The sequence below is a fragment of the Trachemys scripta genome, chromosome 10 (assembly GCF_013100865.1).
Source record: "Trachemys scripta elegans isolate TJP31775 chromosome 10, CAS_Tse_1.0, whole genome shotgun sequence".
Classification (NCBI taxonomy): Eukaryota; Metazoa; Chordata; order Testudines; family Emydidae; genus Trachemys; species Trachemys scripta.
Window position 1 is genome coordinate 69,291,597 of NC_048307.1, and position 20,645 is coordinate 69,312,241.

General features: G+C 44.1%; 1 long non-coding RNA gene across 1 annotated transcript in view; it reads right to left on the bottom strand.

The window, feature by feature from the left end:
- Positions 1–20,645, bottom strand: part of LOC117884123 — a 77,555-nt gene that overhangs the window by 5,732 nt on the left and 51,178 nt on the right. The window contains exon 2 of the long non-coding RNA XR_004647499.1: positions 16,210–16,254. This is a non-coding gene — a long non-coding RNA (uncharacterized LOC117884123). The remainder of the gene's footprint in view (positions 1–16,209; positions 16,255–20,645) is intronic.

Genomic DNA, 20,645 nt, shown 5'->3' on the forward strand with positions numbered 1-20,645 from the left:
GTTTACCTGCCGTGTCTGCAGGTTCGGCCAATCGCGGCTCCCACTGGCCTTGGTTCGCTGCTCCAGGCCAATGGGAGCTGCTGGAAGCAGCGGCCAGCACGTCCCTCAGCCCGCACCACTTCTAGCAGCTCCCATTGGCCTGGAGCAGTGAACCGCGGTCAGTGGGAGCCGCGATCGGCCGAACCTGCAGACACGGCAGGTAAACAAACTGGCCCGGCCGGCCAGGGGCTTTCCCTACACAAGCGGTGTCCCAAATTTGGGAAACATTGCTATAGCACATGAATCAGTTACATCTTTTTAGTATAAGAAAATGGAATAGCATCAGACTCTTTGTCCTAAGGGGAAAAGAACATGTGTACTGTAATTGTTTTTCACATCTTCTGCCACCATTGTACTATTGATGATTTGGATTTGGATGACCTTTCTCTGGCAGTCTATCTATGTCAGACATCACGGGCTACAGAAAGTATTTTATATGTCTGAAAATTCTGGCAACAGTTCTAACTTGAGACTCTGAACATTTCAATATTTCCCTGTCCCCTATTGGTTAGTAAGCAAACTCTTCTCAGTTGATAGTTTCTGTTTGACTTGTGTGAGAGAGAGAGAGAGATTGTATTTCAGTATAATGTGGGGAATCCAGGAATAGCCTGGAGATAAATATAGTGATAAATGATCTGAATACAAAAGCCCCAAATGGTAAAGTACAGTATACTTGGAAGGAAGAAACCAGAGGAGTGTGAGTACAAAGTGTTGTACAGAAGCAGTGCTGTTCTGGAGAGCAGTATCGGTTTTTTTTACAGAATCTTAGCTTTAATTAAAGAAAAATTCTTTACCCTTAGGCTTATGAAGAAAGCCATTAGAATGTTAAACCACTGCAGTGTTGTCAGAGAGAACACCTGAAAGAACAACTCTAGTTGGTGTGAATTGCCCCGGTTCATCTCATTTGGACAATAACTCTGAAACCTAACGATGACAATTTAAAGATTAACATTTTTAGCTTTTCATTTTAGCAAAACATCTAGTTATTCTAGGATTGTGAAAATTGGGTAGAGTATTCTGACAGTTGAAAAAAACTCCAGGCCTTAATTAATTATTTTTTTTTAAATAAGTTTCTCTAGAGAAGAAAGAGGATCCGCGTGGGGGAAGGTGATTGAGGTGATACAGTGTGCATTGCTCTTCAGTGCTCCTGAGTTGTTGAAAGCATGTGTAAGCGGGGTCTGAATGAACTCGCCCCTGACAGCTAGTTGGGGAGCAGGAGAGACTTCAGGAGCAAACTGTATTTATATACATAACTACTCTGCATAGGTATCTAGAAGACAGGAGTTGAGTAGCTCCAAGTGATCAGCTTTGGCTGGTGTTGGGTTACAAATCACTTTAGTACTGAATGCAGGGATAGTGAAATGTTGTTATCTTCATTGTATGACTAAAGGGGAGCAGAACTGTGCTGAGCTTCTCCCAATTGAGGGGTCACCCTCAGCTGAAAGGAACTCACTAAGCTTGGGGCTCGAATGCCAGACTTCTATGAAAGTAAGAGGGGTGGGGAGTTGGGGACAGTTGTCCCAGCCAAGAGGTCCCCGGTCTGGTTTAACCTGTCCCACCCCACTGTTCAAAGATAGAGCTAAATAGGCTTCATTAGGAGCCTTTTGTTATTTTAAGTACTCAGTAAGAGCTGAAATCAGTTGTGGTGGGGCAGTGTTTCTGCCCAGCCTGCTGAGAGCTAAAAATCACTAAGAGACTGACCTACAGAAGTCACAGAGAGAGGTAGCTGGCAGCAGAAGGTAATTGACGGGTGGCTGGCGGGAGCAGCTGGCAAAAGTAGCAAAGCAGCGGCTGGCGGGGCGGCCAGGCGGTGAGGATCAGCGGTTGTGGGGGCGGCCAGGCAGCGAGGAGCAGCGGCTGGTGGAGTGGCCAGGCGAAGCAAGTGCAGAGCAAGCAAGGTGCCTTCTTCCCCAGGTGGGAAGTGAACTAACACAAATGCACCTCTGAACCCTGGGTCCTCACTGACCAAGGACAACCACTGTGAGTGGGGTATGGTGAGGAATCGGGGGGGAGCACACTAAAAGAACTTTTAGTTGTAGACAGGGCAGGCTCGACCATTTTTGCCACCCCAAGCAAAAAAGAACAAAAAGAAAAAAAAGCCACTCGGACTGCTGAAGCAAAAAAAAAAAAGCTGCCCGGACAGTGCCACCCCAAGAATGGACAGAATGCCGACCCTTAGCATGTGCCGCCCCAGGTACATGCATCCTCCACTGGTACCTGGAGCCGGCCCTGGTTGTAGAACACCAGAACATGAGACAGAAGACTCTGCCCAGTTCACTCTGGGGTGGGCGTCCTGTTTTATATTTATGAATCCTGCTTGTGGCCTTTCCCCTAATTGATAGTGGGTGAATTCCCTCCTTTCATTAAAAATTTCTTCTCTACACTCAATCTCTGTGCTTGCGAGTGGGGAAGAGTGGCCTCTCAAAGGTGCCCAGGGGTGGTGTGTAATTTTCCCAGGTTACTGGGTGAGGTCTTGAGCTGGTTCTGTGTTGTATTGTTGAAAAGGCACCCCTAGATATTGAACCCCTGGTTGCTGCCAGCTCCACCTGGCAGAAGGGTTACACATGTATGAGTTGGATATCTTATTTTCCTAGTCACAAGATGGCTACGAATTATGGCTAATACAAAGGCCTGGTCTACACTATGACTTTAATTCGGATTTAGCAGCATTAAATTGAATTAACCCTGCACCCGGCCACACAACGAAGCCATTTATTTCAAAATAAAGGGCTCTTTAGATCGATTTCTGTACTCCACCCCGACGAGCGGAGTAGCACCAAAATAGATATTGTCATTTCGAATTAGGGTTAGTGTGGCCGCAATTCGATGGTATTGGCCTCCGGGAGCTGTCCCACAGTGCACCATTGTGACCGCTCTGGACAGCAATCTGAACTCGGATGCACTGGCCAGGTAGACAGGAAAAGCCCCGCGAACATTTGAATTTCATTTCCTGTTTGCCCAGCGTGGAGAGCACAGGTGACCACAGATAGCTCAGCTCATCAGCACAGGTAACCATGCAGGACGATAATCGAAAAAGAGCACCAGCATGGACCGTACGGGAGGTACTGGATTTGATCGCTATATGGGGAGAGGATTCAGTGCTAGCAGAACTTCATTTGAAAAGATGAAATGCCAAAACTTTTGAAAAAATCTCCAAGGGCATGATGGAGGGAGGCCACAATAGGGACTCAACTCAGTGCCGCGTGAAAGTCAAGGAGCTCAGACAAGCCTATCAAAAAACAAAGGAGGCAAACGGTCGCTCCGGGTCAGAGCTGCGGACATGCCGCTTCTACACCGAGCTGCATGCAGTTCTAGGGGGGGCCGCCACCACTACCCCACCTCTGACCGTGGATTCCAAGGCGGGGATAATCTCATCAGCTACACCTGAGGATTCTGCGGACAGGGAAGAGAAGGAGGAGGAGGAGCTTGCGGAGAGCACCCAGCACTCCATTCTCCCCAACAGCCAGGATCTTTTTCTCAGCCTGACTGAAGTACCCTCCCAACCCTCCCAAGCCAATACCCAAGACCATGACCCCATGGAAGGGACCTCAGGTGAGTTTACCTTTTAAAATATAAAACTTGTTTTAAAAGCAAGCGTTTTTTAATGATTACTTTGCCCTGGGAACTTGGGATGCATTCGCGGCCAGTACAGTTACTGGAAAAGTCTGTTAACGTGTCTGGGGGTGGAGTGGAAATCCTCCAGGGACATCTCCATGAAGCTCTCCTGGAGGTACTCCAAAAGCCTTGCCACAAGGTTTCTGGGCAATGCAGCCTTATTCCGTCCTTCATGGTAGGACACTTGACCACGCCATGCTTGCAGCAAGTAATCTGGTATCATTGCATTACAAAGCCTGGCAGCGTATGGTCCCGGTGTTTGCTGGCATTCAAGCAACATCCGTTGTTTATCTCGCTGTGTAATCCTCAGGAGAGTGATATCGGTCATGGTAACCTGGTTGAAATACGGGAATTTAATTAAGGGGACAGAGGTGGCCATTCCTACTGGGCTGTCTGCCTATGGCTGAAAAGAAATCCTTCCCTGCAGTTAGCCAAGCGCGGGGGGGGGAGGGGAGGAATTGGCCCTGAGCTTTTCACGTTTGGCTAGCAGGGATCTTCCCTGATACCAGCCACGCGGTGGGGGGAGGGATAAAGCGATCATCCCAGAGAATTGGATGTTGGGGGGTTTAGTTTGTTTTCTGCTGCTGAAGGTTAACAGGAAAACCACAGCAGTCAACGGGCTTTGCTTGGTATGTGGGAAAGGAGGGCGCAGAAGCCGAAAGACAGTGGCTTACCATGGCCACATACAAGCTGAATTCTGTTGCCCGGACTTGCGTCTGTGATCTCTAACACCAAAGCCACAGGCACTCAATATTAAGATGGAAAATGCGACCTTGTACTGAAATCACATGTGCTATGTAATGTGAATAGTGTTGTTCACCATGAAAGAGTATAAGCATTGTTCTGTAAAATGTATCATTTTAAAAACTTCTCTCCTTTTTTTTTTTTCAACCCTCCCTCCAGCAGCTGCAAATTTTTCAAGCCTCCCTCCTCTGTCCCGAAGGCTATCTCAGATAAGGCGTCGGAGAAAGAGGATGCGAGACAAGATGTTCATGGAAATAATGGAATGCACCCGCAATGAAAGAGCTCATTTGAATGAGTGGAAGGACATGGTATCTAAATTTAGGAAAGATGCCAGTGAACGTGAGGTCATGAGGGACGCTCGAGATGAGAGGTGGCAGGCTGCAATGCTGGGGCTGTTGCGTGATCAAACGGACATGCTCCGGCGTCTGGTGGAGCTTCAGGAACGGCAGCAGGATAACAGACTGCCACTGCAGCTGCTGTATAACTTCCCTCCCCCCTCACCATGTTCCATATCCTCCTCACCCAGACGTGTAAGAACGCGGGGGGTGGGGGAGGCTCCGTGCACCCTCCCAGTCCACCCCAGTGGACAGTCCAACCAAAAGGCTGTCATTATATTGAATTTTTTCAGTGGCCTTTTACTTCCCTCCTATCCTCCTCCCAAACCTCACCCAGATTACCTTGTCGGTTCTCTCCCTATTTTATAATCAATTAATAAAGAATAAATGATTTTTAAATGATAGTGACTTTATTTCCTTTGAAAGCAAGCTGGGGGAAGGGGGAGGGTGGGTTCCTTACAGAGAATGAGTCAATAAAGGGGGCGGGTTTTCATGAAGGAGAAACAAACAGAAATTTCACACTGTAGCCTGGCCAGTCATGAAACTGATTTTCAAAGCTTCTCTGATGCACAGCGCTTCCTGGTGTGCTCTTCTAATCGCCCTGCTGTCTGGCTGCGCGTAATCAGCAGCCAGGCAATTTGCCTCAGCCTCCCACCCCACTATAAAGGTCTCCCCTCACTTTCACAGAGATTGTGGAGCACACAGCAAGCAGAAATAACAATGGGGATATTGGTTTGGCTGAGGTCCGAGCGAGTCAGTAACGATCGCCAGCGACCTTTTAAACGGCCAAATGCACATTCTACCACCATTCTGCACTTGCTCAGCCTGTAGTTGAACAGCTCCTGACTCCTGTAGATGTCCAGGCTGCCTGTGTATGGCTTCATGAGCCATGGCATTAAGGGGTAGGCTGGGTCCCCAAGAATAACTATTGGCATTTCAACATCCCCAACAGTTATTTTCTGGTCTGGAAAGTAAGTCCCTTGCTGCAGCCGTTTAAACAGATTAGTGTTCCTGAAGATGCGAGCATCATGAACCCTTCCCGGCCAGCCCATGTTGATGTTGGTGAAACGTCCCTTGTGATCCACAAGTGCTTGCAGCACCATTGAAAAGTACCCCTTGCGGTTTATGTACTGGGTACCCTGGTGCTCCGGTGCCAAGATAGGGATATGGGTTCCATCTGTCGCCCCACCACAGTTAGGGAATCCCATTGCAGCAAAGCCATCCACTATGACCTGCACATTTCCCAGAGTCACTACCTTTTGTAGCAGCACCTCAGTGATTGCTTTGGCTACTTGCATCACAGCAGCCCCCACAGTAGATTTGCCCACTCCAAATTGATTCCCGACTGACCGGTAGCTGTCTGGCGTTGCAAGCTTCCACAGAGCTATCGCCACTTGTTTCTCAACTGTGAGGGCTGCTCTCATCTTGGTATTCTGGCGCTTCAGGGCAGGGGAAAGCAAGTCACAAAGTTCCAAGAAAGTGCCCTTAGGCATGCGAAAGTTTCGCAGCCACTGGGAATCGTCCCACACCTACAACACGATGCGGTCCAGTCTGTGCTTGTTTCCCGGGCCCAGAATCGGCATTCCACGGCTATAACCTGCCGCATTAACAGCATGATCTCCAAAGCACCGGGTCCCGCGGTTTGATAGAATTCCATGTCCATGTCCTCATCACTCTCGCCGCCGCGCTGCCGTAGCCCACTCCTTGCCGCCTTTTTTGCAGGCTCTGGTTCAGCATAAACTGCATGATAATGAGAGAGGTGTTTACAATATTCATGACTGCTGTGTTGAGCTGAGCGGGCTCCAGGCTTGCCATGGTATGGCGTCTGCACTATTCACCCAGGAAAAAGGCACGAAGCAGTTGTCTGCCGTTGCTTCCCTGGAGAGGGGGGAGGATATACCCAGAACCACCCGCGACAATGTTTTTGGCCCCATCAGGCATTGGGATCTCAACCCAGAATTCCAATGGGTGGAGGAGACTGCGGGAGCTATGGGATAGCTACCCACAGTGCAGTATTCCAAAAATCGACGCTAGCCCCGGTACATGGACGCACAGCACCGAATTAATGTGCTTAGTGTGGCCGCATACATTCGACTTTATACAATCTGTTTCCAAAATTTGAATTATATAAATTCAGATTAATCCCGTAGTGTAGGCATACCCAAAGTGTATTAAGAAAGATATTTAAATTACCTGTCCATAATAAAAAGATAGAATAAAAGCTTTATAACCGCCTACTGGGACCAGCAAAACTCCTGCAGTTACTACACCGAGGAAGTGAAAAACAATCCCTTTGGACTAGGGATGAGAAAATCGACTTTCTGGCATTTATTCCTTTGAATATCTGTTTTGGGGAGAAATAGCCTTTAAAATATATTGGTCACGTGTCCTCTTGTTTGCTCTTCCCCGTGGAAGTCTGAAACCGTTTTCTCTCTGCCCCATAACTGGAGGAAGACGCTAAGTGTAGAATGGCTGGGTTACGGGGTTTGATTTTAGATGTCAGGATACCATTCTGCTGGATGAACACTTCATAGTCCTGAGACAAACAAGTGCTGGTACATGGGTTTGTGTACATACTGTTCTCATGTAAAATGGGCAGCTTCCACAAGAGGGTGTCTATACACCCTTGTGAGCAGGAACAAATTCTGAAAGGACCAGCACAGAGTATTTGATTTCTGTTGCATAACAGCATAGTGAACTTTGGATGTATAAGTTTCATTTAGGAATAAAGTGCATGAAAACAAAATAAAAACTATTGGTGTTGCCCCAGTGTAACAGAGTACAGCTTCCCCTCCACCACCACCAGTGACTCTGACAGTAGTAAGCATTGTCAATAAAGTAGACATATTTGACTTAGAAGACACTGATACAAGTATAGTCCCGCGCTGTGCTGTGTGCACTGTCATTGTTTAGACCCACTTTAGGAGAAAGCAGATGAACAAGAGGTGAAATTCAGTGCAGGGCCTATGCTTGGACACAGTCCATAAGAAACTGTATTAGATATTGGTTGAATTAGGAGATTTACTAAGAAGTATGGTAATTTCAAGACTGTGACTCAATATGAGTAGCTTTCTAGCTAATACTTTATCCAAGGATAGTGAAAACCTAATTAGCATTCGAAAGAACCTTAAACAAAGGAAGGCCTGGACGGTAAGAAATACCAACACCTCTTGTATTCTTCAAGTGCCAAGGAAAAAAATCAAAATGATTGCAACACAGCATATGTGTAATACTAAATATACACAGAGAAACAGGGTGGATAAAAATCAATGATTTAAAAAAAAAATCTGGTTGTTTTTTTTTAATTTAAATCAGATTTTTTTGATAATGCTTTTTGAGGAAAAAACCCATCTAAAGATATATTATAGCTCAAAGATATCTCATCATGGAATAGAGATTATAAATTCTAATTCTATAGTATGAGCCAATATATTCATGTAATGTTTAAGAAAAGTTTTGTAAATGAGTTCCAATAGTTCATGGATTAGGGACCCAATTTTATGGGGCTCCAGGGGCTTCTGTATAGATTATTTAGCTTAATCTTTCTATCTACCCAATGGGACTCAATGCTCAGTCTAGAACGGGGATCAGCAACCTTTGACATGCGACCCATCAGGGTAAGCCACTGGTGGGTCGGGCCGGTTTGTTTACCTGCAGCGTTCGCAGGTTCGGCCGATCTCAGCTCCATCCCAGACCAATGGGGGCTGAGGGACGTGCTGGCTGCTGCTTCCTGCAGCCCCCAGTGGCCTGGAGCAGTGAACTGCGGCCAGTGGGAGCTGCGATTGGCCGAATCTGTGGACACCACAGGTAAACAACCGGCCCAGCGTGGCCCACCAGGGGCTTACCCTGATGGGCCGCATGCCAAAGGTTGCTGATCCTTGGTCTAGAAGATACCATCAGAGATGCTTAGTTTTGCTGTTGAAGAAAAAAATCCAGAATACATAACGTTGTTGTTTTAGTTAAATAAAATAATTTAAATGTCTGTCTGATGATGTTCTCCTCCTAATACAGCATGGCAAGAAAATCCTCCAAATATTAATGATTAACCTGTTGAATTGGAGGTAGTTCACCTCCCAATGATGAAAATAGCCAGGAAGGATGGCCCCATTCGAGATCTCAGAAACTTTTGCAAAAATGTTGCATTTCATGCTTATAAAATGCTGATAGGACTCCATTTTAAATCAGAATGCCAATGGACATTTGTACTGTTTTAATAACTACTACTACTACTGTACATTATGCCAGTCTAGTGTGGTTTATTCACTACCAAGAGTCAGGGCTTTGGAGCTGTGATCTGGCTCCGCTCCAGCTCCAGGCAAAAACCTGCAGCTCCACTCCTCCAGAGCTGCTCCGGGCTCCAGCTCCAGGATCCGCTCCAAAGCCCTGCCAAGAGTCCATGTTGTCATTATTACACACATCTGGGCAAGGCACCAAGGGTTGGGGAGTAGAAAGTGATGGTGTACAGACTCTGGAAGGTGAAGACAGGTAGTTTGAACATTCTGCCAGAGGCAAGGGGAAATCAGTGGATTGGCTTAAAGAGTGAAATGTATTAAGTGTCATGCAAGGAAGCTGATATTCACAGCAGCATTTTGGATGCACTGAAGAAGAGGATTAGAGGCAGGGACACCAGGAAGGAAGAGGAGGAAGTGGGAGAGAGGAGAGAATAAATGCTCATTGTGGTGCGAGGGACAAGCCATTGTGAAAGCTTATCCTTCAGGTGATCTTTATAAAATTAAATTTGCCAAAACATCCTTTAGCTTGGGAATCAATTTATATAGCTGGTCACACTAATTATTCCTAGAGATTTGTTGAGGTATGAGTGGAAAATATTTACTAGTGATGGCCGGTACTGCAAACTAGCGTTTTAGTACTGAAGTGTAATTAATGCCAAATGTGTCATCATGCCTTGGTCATTGAAAGGAATTTATCACGGATGTCTACAGACCATTCTCAGTGAGCAAAATACCACATCACCCTAGTTAGACACATTTTAACTGAGCATTGTGGCTAAACTATATCAACAATACTTCCATCCTCAATAGTGTGACAAAAAGAATAGAACAGTTGTGTAAAAGTTCTACACAAAAGGGGAAGCAACTTGCATTTTTTGCATTTTTTGTTGGGTAATATCCAGTGAAAAACAAGTTGACTCCGCTAGCAAACAACAAAGATATTCAACACATCGTTATCTTCAGTGGGCCTGTGCTAGTTTGTTTGGTGATGATGGTTGTTTGCAAAAATTGCCCACCATTGTTAACACTAATGCAGCTCCACCAGTAGTAGTAAACCGTGCAAGCTCTAGTGTAGACAAAGCTCCTGTGGCTGCCAGTATTTTTAACGCTGTCATTTAGACCTGCACTGAGCTGGGAAAGAATCTGCAACTGTGCAATCCCACATCTGTCCAAATTGCTCTGAAGGAGGTTGACATAGCGAGGGATGCCACGGTGACTAGCATGTTCCTGAGAAGCTTTGAATGCTGTTTATGAAATAGATCTAATATGTGCTGTTTAACATCTCTAATCAAAGCTATATTTGGCAGACACTGCATATAGTGTAAATAAAGTGGGACTAGAATAATATATTAATCCAGTGTGTCTCTATTTCTTTCCCAAAAAGGAAATAGCGCTTTCCTCGAGTCCAAAGTTTCCTGACTGCTTGGAAGTTCTGACAATATGCAAGTCTGTGTAATATATCTTCCTTAATAGGTGTATTGCTTGAAAAAATATTATTTATTTATATTGCAATAGCACCTAGACACTTCAATTTGGGATTAGAGCTCTGTTGTGGTGTAGGTAGTGTCGACACATACAGCAAAAAGACAATCCATTTCCCCAAAGAACTTACTGGCTTATAGAGAACATGCTGATTTTCATCATAAGACAACAGAACAGAGCTAATTTATAAACTTTTGATATATATGTATATCTTCTTTTTAGCTATTTGTTTATTGACATTACTCTTGTGCTGATTACTATAGTAATGACAAGTCTTGAGTCTTTTCATATTTTGATCGTTTGCTGTATCAACAAAGAAAGTATAAGGGCTGTGAGTTCAGGAAATTGAAAAACAGTCTTTTAATTGTATTAAACCCTTCTTTTAACCTTCACTTGAAACATGAAAACCACATATTCCCAGCATTGAGGAAAAATTGTAAAAGTCGCTAATCCATTCCATCAGTTTTTTAAAGGTTAGAATTTATCAGCTGCTGGTTTCGGTGATTCCTCCTTTAATAGTCCTGTATGGTGAATTAATTACTGGTTTTGAGAATTAAGTAACTAGTGTTTTTTTACAAGTCTATCATAAATTACCTAGTTTGCCCTAGAGTGATTTACAGGTAACAGGTCCTTTGGTTTTGAAATGCACGTCACTGAAAGACTGGTTAGAGTCTTATAACCTGTGGTTAATTATAGTAAAGTAGACTGCGTTTAGTGCAAGTAATTGCTGTGAAACATTTCCAGTATACTGCCTATTGCTTTTTCCTTATTGTCTGGATATTAAGATACAGTTCACCCACTAGCTGTATAATATGTTTCTACCTCTTGCAGCCCCACTTATCCCCCCTATGGTTTTTTTATCCTGCTTTATTATGGAACAAAAACCCCACAGGCGACTGAATGATATATAGGATTGACAATGGGGCCATTATCTATTGGTCCCCTGTGTTTTCAATTCTAGACTGTCAGGCCAGAGCAGATGTAAGGGCGATGAATGGGAAGGCAAGCTGCACTACTCAGCCGTATCATCTGATAGTGCTGAAAACTGCCTGATTTATGGGATTGACAATGGACTACATGCTCCAAATATCAATCTCATGTGTCGTTCAGTCCCCTGTGATATTTTTACAGAGTTTTCGCGTCTTGGTCACTGGTTCAGATTTGGGCCATGTCAAATGACAAAATACATGAATATCTGATGTTGTTCTTTGGCCTTTGTAAAATGAGTTGGTGGGCACTGTCCAGCTCCAATAGGACAGATTTTCTTCATCGCAACAAACACCATCAAAGTTAGCACTCTTACTAGCAGTCTCAGTAGAGGGAACGAGCATTAACTGAGAGCAAAGGTGCTGGTGTGGGAGAAGTGTACACTACCACTGCCTCGCTGCATGTGTTAAAGGAGAACTTGAGCCCTAATGCTATATTACCAATATCTTTCACCAGCACTTACTTCACTCAGAAACATTTAACTCCAGACACTGAGCAGCCCAATTTAAAGAAACCTCTGTTTACCCTCCATCTCTGATCACAGCATGAATGTGCAGGATTGTTTACCTCAAGCTGCACAGCAAGTTAGTTTTTTTATTTTTTTTATTATTATTTTGGATTATAGTTAGACTGAGAAAATCCAAACGCTCAATTTACTGTGTGATCCAATGTAAACAAACCCAGGGTACACACATGCTATGAAAGCAGATGATGCACATCCACTGATTTATTTATACTGGATCGGGCAGAAATATGAGTGTCCTTTCCGAAGCACTATTTTTAGCTACTGAAAAGATTATTTTTTTAAATAATTGTAGTTGTAAAATGAAGAGCTTCTGGGTAAAACTGTTTTTTGTATTTTTAATTTTGACATTGTCTCTTTATGTTATAAGATGGACCTTTGCACAATTTAACCAGGGAACAGGGTACTGTCATGTGGCTTTTGTGCTTGAAGATAGCAAAATAGGAATTCTATGATCTATGTCTTTATATTCATTGTAGTGCCACACTAAGCCCTGGTCTACACTACGAGTTTAGGTCGACTTTAGTAGGGTTAAATCGAATTAAGCCTGGACACGTCCACACGACGAAGCCCTTTCTTTCGACTTAATGGTCCCTTTAAACCGGTTTCTTTACTCCACCTCTGACGAGGGGATTAGCGCTAAAATCGGCCTTTGCAGATCAGATTTGGGGTAGTGTGGACAGAATTTGACGTTATTGGCCTCCGGGAGCTATCCCACAGTGCTTCATTGTGACCGCTCTGGACAGCACTCTCAACTCAGATGCACTGACCAGGTAGACAGGAAAAGCCCCGCAAACTTTTGAATTTCATTTCCTGTTTGCCCAGTGTGGAGAGCACAGGTGATTACACAGAGCTCATCAGCACAGGTAACCATGATGGAGTCCCAGGATTGCAAAAGAGCTCCAGCATGGACAGAACGGGAGGTACGGGATCTGCTCGCCATATGGGGAGACGAATCAGTGCTAGCTGAACTCCGTAGCAGTAAACGAAATGGCAAAATATTAGAAAAGGTCTCAAAGGCCATGAAGGACAGAGACCATAACAGGGACGCACAGCAGTGCCACGTGAAAATTAAGGAGCTAAGGCAAGCCTACCACAAAGCCAGAGAGGCAACCAGAAGGTCTGGGGCAGAGCCGCAAACATGTCGCTTCTACGCGGAGCTGCATGCCATTCTAGGGGGTACAGCCACCACTATCCCAACCATGTGCTTTGACTCCGTCAATGGAGAACCACGCAACAGGGAAGCGGGTTCGGGTAACGCGGAAGATGATGATGACAATGAAGATAGCTCACAGCAAGGAAGCGGAGAAACCGGTTTCCCCAACAGCCAGGCTATGTTTATCACCCTGGACCTGGAATCATAACCCCCGAACTCACCCAAAGTGTGCTCCCAGACCCTGAGGGCACACAAGGGACCTCTGGTGAGTGTACCTTTGCAAATATTACACATGGTTTAAAAGCAAGTGTGTTTAATGATTAATGATTAATTTGCCCTGGCAATCGCGGCCAGTACAGCTACTGGAAAAGTCTGTTAACGTGTATGGGGATGGAGCAGAAATCCTCCAGGGACATCTCCAGAAAGTTCTCCTTCATGTACTCCCAAAGCCTTTGCAAAAGGTTTCTGGGGAGGGCTGCCTTATCCTGTCCGCCATGGTAGGACACTTTACCACGCCAGGCCAGTAGCACGTAGTCTGGAATCATTGCATAACAAAGCATGGCAGCGTATGGTCCTGGTGTTTGCTGGCATGCAGACAACATCCATTCCTTATCTCTCTTTGTTATCCTCAGGAGAGTGATATCATTCACGGTCACCTGGTTGAAATGGGTGATTTTATTAAGGGGGCATTCAGAGGTGCCCGTTCCTGCTCGGCTGAACAGAAATGTTCCCCGCTGTTAGCCACGCGGTGGGTGGGGGAGGGGTGAAGGGATCATCCCAGAGAATTGGAGGGGGGTGGGGGGGAGTAGTGGGTTTGTGCTGCATGTTAACCCGGAAACCCCAGCCCCACCTTTTACATTGCAAACCCATTTTAAATGGCCAACCCAACAGGTCCTTGGTATGGGAAATGAGGGCGCTACTGTTTGAAACCATTCCCACATGTTAAGAGGGTTAAAAAAGCCAAAAGACTGTGGCTTACCGTGGCTGTCTGCAAGCCGAATTCTGTTGGCTGGCACTGCGTGAGTGATCTCTCACAGCAAACCGGTAGGCCCTCAACATAAGAGGAAAAATGCGACCTTGTAACGAAAGCACATGTGCTGTGTAATGTGAACAGCAAAATTTAATGTGAAAGAGTGTACCCATTGTTCTCTAAAATGTGTTTTTTTTAACCACCTCTCTGGTTAAAACCGATATCTATAAAACCGGCTTCTATAAATTTGACCTAATTTCGTAGTGTACACATACCCTAAGATGCATCAGTGAGGTAAGCATTGAAAGTGGGGGAGGGTAAGAAAGAAGAGACAGGAGTTGATTCAGGGAGCATAACTATTCTCCTTCTGATATGATAGCGTGGGCAGTTTGGATTTAAACAATGATCTTGAACCTCTTCTTTATGATTCTCCTTTATGGGCAAACAGCAAGCCCACAATTTTCAAGATTGGGTTAGAAACTCCTGGCCCCCTGTGACGGGTTGGATCACAGAACCCCCTTTGGGAGCTGCCACCTGATGTGCCAAGACTACTTCTACCCATGCTTTCCCTGCCAGCTCGGGACCCCAGCACTCTATCTTGCTGAGCCAGACACTCCCGTCTGCTCCAACACAGACCCAGGGTCTGAATTACCTGCAGTGTTGGAGCAGATGGGAGTGTCTGGCTCACCTCAGTGCCGGGGTCTCGAGCTGGCAGGGAAAGCAGGGTGCTCCCAAAAGGGGTTTTGTGATCCAAGCCGTCACACCCCATTGAAGTCCATCAGAGTTTTGCCATTGACAAAATATTACAGGGGACTGTCAGTAGGACCAGGATTTTACCCTGCATGCCTAATGTTGGGTACATAAATAACTGGTTTGATTTTTCAAAGGTGCTGAGCACTCACAGCTATATCTGTCTAGTGTGCATGTAGTATTTGAACACATGGATATTTGAAAACGGTCATGTTCACAAACAGGCAATTAGTCAATTCTATTTTTGAATCCTCCTTCAAATAATTACTAAAAGTCAGTTTTGTTGTCTCCTGATAGAAGAGCAACAGCTACATCTGTCTTTGCAAACTCATTTTGGCTATGAATTTCCTCTTCAGCAGGAAGTCCCCTGTAAGAGGAGTCTCCCATCCAGTCATAAAGTCGGGAAGGGACACACCCGACCTACCCAAAACCACTGGACTCAAGTATGTTAAAAGTTCAGAGTTTGGAAAGATAAACATCACAAAGACACAATGGAACTCTCATACTCCAAGATTCCCATATTCATCACTCATTGCCATTCTCATCATTCCGCCTCCCCTCCCTGTTTTATGGTGCAAAGGTTATTCTTTTAAATAGGAAGAAGAGAGCAAAATTTCACTAATGCAGGAATCAATCACTCTGTGCAGAAGCTATTTTTAAAACTGTGTTTAGGATAGCACACACTTTTTTCCTGAAACTTGTTCAAGATCATCATTCCCATGACACAACATTGTGTTTGTGCATGTGTAATTCCTTTACTGTGCTTTAGAGTTCAGAGGGAATATTCGTTCCATATGATCTGCCAATTGCTAAAATGATCATCATGTTGTCATTCTAAACCATAAAATGAAACATCACAAATTAGTGCTTACAAATTAACACCAAAGGCACAAACTTATAACTGGAAATGATGTGCAATGCTGGAGAAAAGCAATTTTCAGATAAAGTTTCTGAATGTGGGGGAAGGAAGCTAATATTTATAGGAGCCCATATGTACGACATAAATAATATTGAAAACATCTGGGGGCATCTCCTCACCTGGTGTAAATCATCAGAGCTCCACTGAAGTCAGTGCAACTGTGACGATTGACACTGACTGAGAATCTGTCCACTAACGTTGGAAAAAAAAGTATAGACTTTATTTTTACAATGTAAGTGGCATACAATAGAATCCTATTATTAGGATTCATTTGTATGCCATTTGCATGTACATGATCATTAAGGCAATCTTTGTTTTATGTCCAATGATCAGTACATGCAGAGTACAAACATGGGACTTTTCAAAGCGGATGTATGTGTTGCAGCAAAATCTCAGTTTTACGAGACTGAATGAATTATACTAAGGCAGGTCAGCCAGGTTACAATTGGCTCCTTACCTGTACGTATTGGCAGTCAGCAAGGGATGTCATTCTTTCTGGCTTCTAAGAACAGAAAAGAAATTAAAGAAATTACTTCTAATCTAGTCTTTGCACCCCAGAAAACCCAATGATCAATGTAAATGAAGGCAGACACATTGGCATGAAAAGGAACTCTCTTACTGGAAAATAATTTTTAATCCATAGTCCCAAATTATCCCTACAAGGGGCGATCAATAACACTGAACTTCACTACTCTGTTCATTAAAAAGGTCGAGGATGTGCCATGTCTTTTAATATAAAATCTGTATCTGATCTCTCATTACAATCCCCTCCCAATTTGCCCTCAAACCTGCAGATCACAAGCCCGCTTTGGAGGTCCTACGTGATTTTTCATTTACGCCTCCTCTCGTCTACCATTGCAAGTTACTAAATGACTGAACCCTTTTTGCTGGTAGCATGCTGAGGATGCGGCATCCTGATAGGAGAAGACAACCCGGAAAAGAGGGGATGTCTAAATGCTGGCACCTTTATGGGGATGTTCCAAAGCCTGCTCAAAATGACACTTGGGTATGCATGAAACAGCCATTTGTGTGCTTATCTGCTGATCCAGATGCAGGACAGAGTCCTACTTAGATGCCTTGTCTGGAAACTGGGCTCTTGTAAACATTTTTGTAGAAAGGCTTATGGTCGTGAGCATTACTATTAACAACCAAAAATCTCCATGACTAGCTAAGCTTTTTCTGCATGTGCCATCTTCACATTTTTGTAATGTTTCATATTTGTTAAAGAAAATTCATATTTCTAATAGGAAAACTACACTTTAACTTGGACCTTTTATGTTTTGTTACATCATGGCATGGGTTAGTGTTGGTTTATATTTTCAGCATTTGCTTTGTGGTTTTAAGACTGTTCCATAATGGCACTGTGCTTAGTGCTTGAACAAATATATAACTTGTATCTTCCTTTATGTTGGCCAGCTCAGCCCCCTGTTCCACCCCAACAGTATAATTTCTGGGAAATTATCCTAGCAGCAAATATTTGACATGAATTAGTAATCCATTTTTCAAGCCAGTATTGAGTTTTGTGCTGGGACACCTGTTGGAGCTTGGTATTTTATATATATGGCTAAAAAACTGACTGTTGCCCTCTAGGGGTTGATATAAGGTTTGATGATGAAACAGTTCAACAAGACAGACCTCAGTGTTAGTGAGTCATATTGGGCATTAGATAGAAATTCAACAATCATCATTTAATCTTGTCATTATTAGATGGACTTGCAGCCTTGAGAGAAGGGGTATAGACAGGAAGATAGAGAACAAGTGAAGAGAATGAGGCAACTTCAAGCGGGGGAGAGGGAGGGAGGGCTTCTCTTTTAAAATATTACCAAGGAAAGAATAAATATGGATTCATATATTTCTAAAAATAGATGTCAGTCTGGTCTCTGTTGCTTTTTTCCCTTCTTCTTTCTGAGCTTTAAAAGACATAATATACCCTTGGCTGTATTTTGTTGCACAACCAACTAAGCAAACATGAAAGTTAACAAACAGTCCCACCCCCACCTCCCAGGTATGTTTACACATGCAGGAAAAAATCACCTGGTAAAGTTCATACCATAGTGCGGTGTTTCCCAAACTTGGGACGCCGCTTGTATAGGGAAAGCCCCTGGCGGGCTGGGCCGGTTTGTTTACCTGCCGCATCCACAGGTCTGGCCTATCGCGGCTTCCACTGGCCGCGGTTCGCTGCTTCAGGCCAATGGGGGCTGCGGGAAGTGGTGGCTAGCACGTCCCTCGGTCTGCACTGCTTCCCGCAGGTCAGGTCAGACCCATGCTTTGCATGGCTTAATTAAAGCATCAGTATTTTAAAAGAAAATAATTGTTTGCAAGATTTTCTATCTTTTTTTTCCCCCCCGCTATCCTTCACACCCTCAGGTGCACAGGGCATTCACCAGATTGCACCATTTATATTGGTCTTGTGCTGATCTGTTCTGGGTTCTGACTGTCTTGTTGATGGATTTGGCTTCTTTCTCTATTATTCTACATCATGCTTCTCTAGTTGCCCTCTTTTTCTCTTTCCAGGTGCTATCCATATTATCACTTGTCATGGAAGTCATATTGGTGGCATCTTTAAAGCATGTCCTAAGTATGTCCATATGTCCATAAAATGATAGACATTTTAACCCAATCACTGACAGTGACTCACATTTGTTTTGTACTTGTGTGGACAAAGGAATGGGGGTATGGAAGGAATGATACTTGCAGCGTTGCTGTAGTCTGCTTCTAATATTAGAACGGAGTGAGCAGTTCACTTCCTGGAGACGTCAGCTAGCTTTGTGTTCTGCAGCTTTTTTCACTGGTATCAGACATGTGGAATAAATTATTATTATAAATTGCTTGTTAAGGTTGAGTACCACCAGGATTTGTAATACTTAATCCTTTTATTCCAGTGGCCTGTGAAGTCTGAATTAAGCAAAATACTGTTACATCACTGGTTTTCATTAAAATTAATACTCTTATGTCAAAGTATTATTTAGTGTAATTATGGAATGTAACTTTATATGTTATAAGCTTTAGGAACATGGTAGTTGTTCTTGTGTACTATGATAGTGCACTGGGGTTATTCTGTATAATTCATGGGCACCAAAAGTGATATTAGAGAAGTTAAGGTTATAACAAAGGTTTCATTGTATAGTGAAGCTCTTTTAGTAACTCTGTTGACTTATTCTGTATTTTCATGATGTGATGGGGTGTACCTGGTCTTTGCTGCTCCCTGCAGGAGGCCCCACAGTCTTGCTACACTCTGCCCCAGAAAAGGAGCAGCAAAGGTAGGTCCTCCAGGGCTGCCTGTTGAGGGCTCCCAGGGCCTAGGTAAAAGGAACTGCAGGGTCTTAGCAGGTCAGTTCCTGGCTGGGACCGTGGGGTGGGGTACGGTGCAGTGCAATGCTACTCTTTGGCCAAAGAGGCTTGAGTTTGGTTCTGGCTGCATCTGCATAAGCTGGGAGAGAGAGGACCTGAGAACTTTATCCCTGAGGTAAGGGGGGAAGATAAAGGGGCCAGGTGGGAAAAGGCCCAGGTAAGAAGAAGCAACAAATTGAAGTGAGCACTACGTGGCTTCTATTTATAGAATCCCTGGTTTGGAACCCAGAGGAGTTGGTGGGCGGGCTGACTTCCCCCGCTAGCCACTGGTGAAGTGATGTAAACCCTGAAAAGGGGACCAGACTCATTTGAATGCCTGAGCTAAAGGCTGAATTTAAAGAGTCCAAAGTTGGGGCTGAAGACCCTGGTGAGGGCAGATAGACAGTTTTGTTGGGCTTGTATGATCCCAGAAGGGGTTCATTTGGACTTTGTGACTTGGGCTGAGGGTCAAATCACTGAAGATCCCACCAAGATTAGCTGACAACCTACAGAGGGCAGCAGGAGCAGGAAAAGGACTGCAGTACTGCATTCAGCTGCAAAGAGGTGCTCGAGGTGAGTGCCCCCGTTACATATGGGTGTACCTGAAAGCAGAATTTACTCCCCCAGGTCTCTGTTTTATGGGTAATTTTATTTCTGTTTCCATATTTATTGGCTTCACTGATTTTCTTGTTTTTGTCTTTTTTTGCATTCCTTTAACTAAAAATAGATTTATTTTAAAATAACATCTTGCAGGATTTTCCTAATGATCCTTTCTGTATTTAAAAAACTAACAACAATGTAAAAGCAGATTTGTTCATGTATATAAGGCAGTACTGTTCTTGCCAAGAGGCTGTGCATCACAAGGCGTTTTAATGCAGTGTCCATTGGGAATCTGTCATTCCATCACAGCCCATATACACATTGTGCACTACTTAATATAGGCAGAAATCATACCCCCAAATGGCTCCTGTCCCTATGCACGAGGACTACTATGGGTTGAATGTCCTGTGTGTGATATGAAGAGGAACAAACACACAAATTTATGGCCAAAATAGACTGGAAGGAGGCGATTGGAGGCTACACACCCTGATGTTGTTTAGGGTGGAGACTTTATTCTCCAATATGTCTGTACAGCACCTAGCACATTTTGAATATAATTATTAATAAATTCCCACTGCTCCTGAGCTGGCAGCAGCTCCTCTATAGCTATCTTTGTGTAGGTGAGACTTTGTGTGTTTTGGGGGTGAATGTGGCTGAATGGAAGGAGTTAGAGCCAGGAAACAGGCACTGTAGAGTGTTTTGTGTTAATTTGGCCATATTTTACTAAATAAGGCTATTTTGAGGTTAAAACACTCTGTTCTTGTACTCAGTATGGAGACTGAAACCCCAAAGCATGATCTTTTGATAGTTTAATTAGAGAACCCCTCTTTATTCAAACCGTTTACAACCAAGAATTCTTGGGTAAAGACAAACAAAAAATAATGATAAGAAAACAGGAAAGAAATAGATTAATTTGTTTTCTGTCTGATGGTTCAGTTCCTTCATTCTTCACCTATCTCTTCC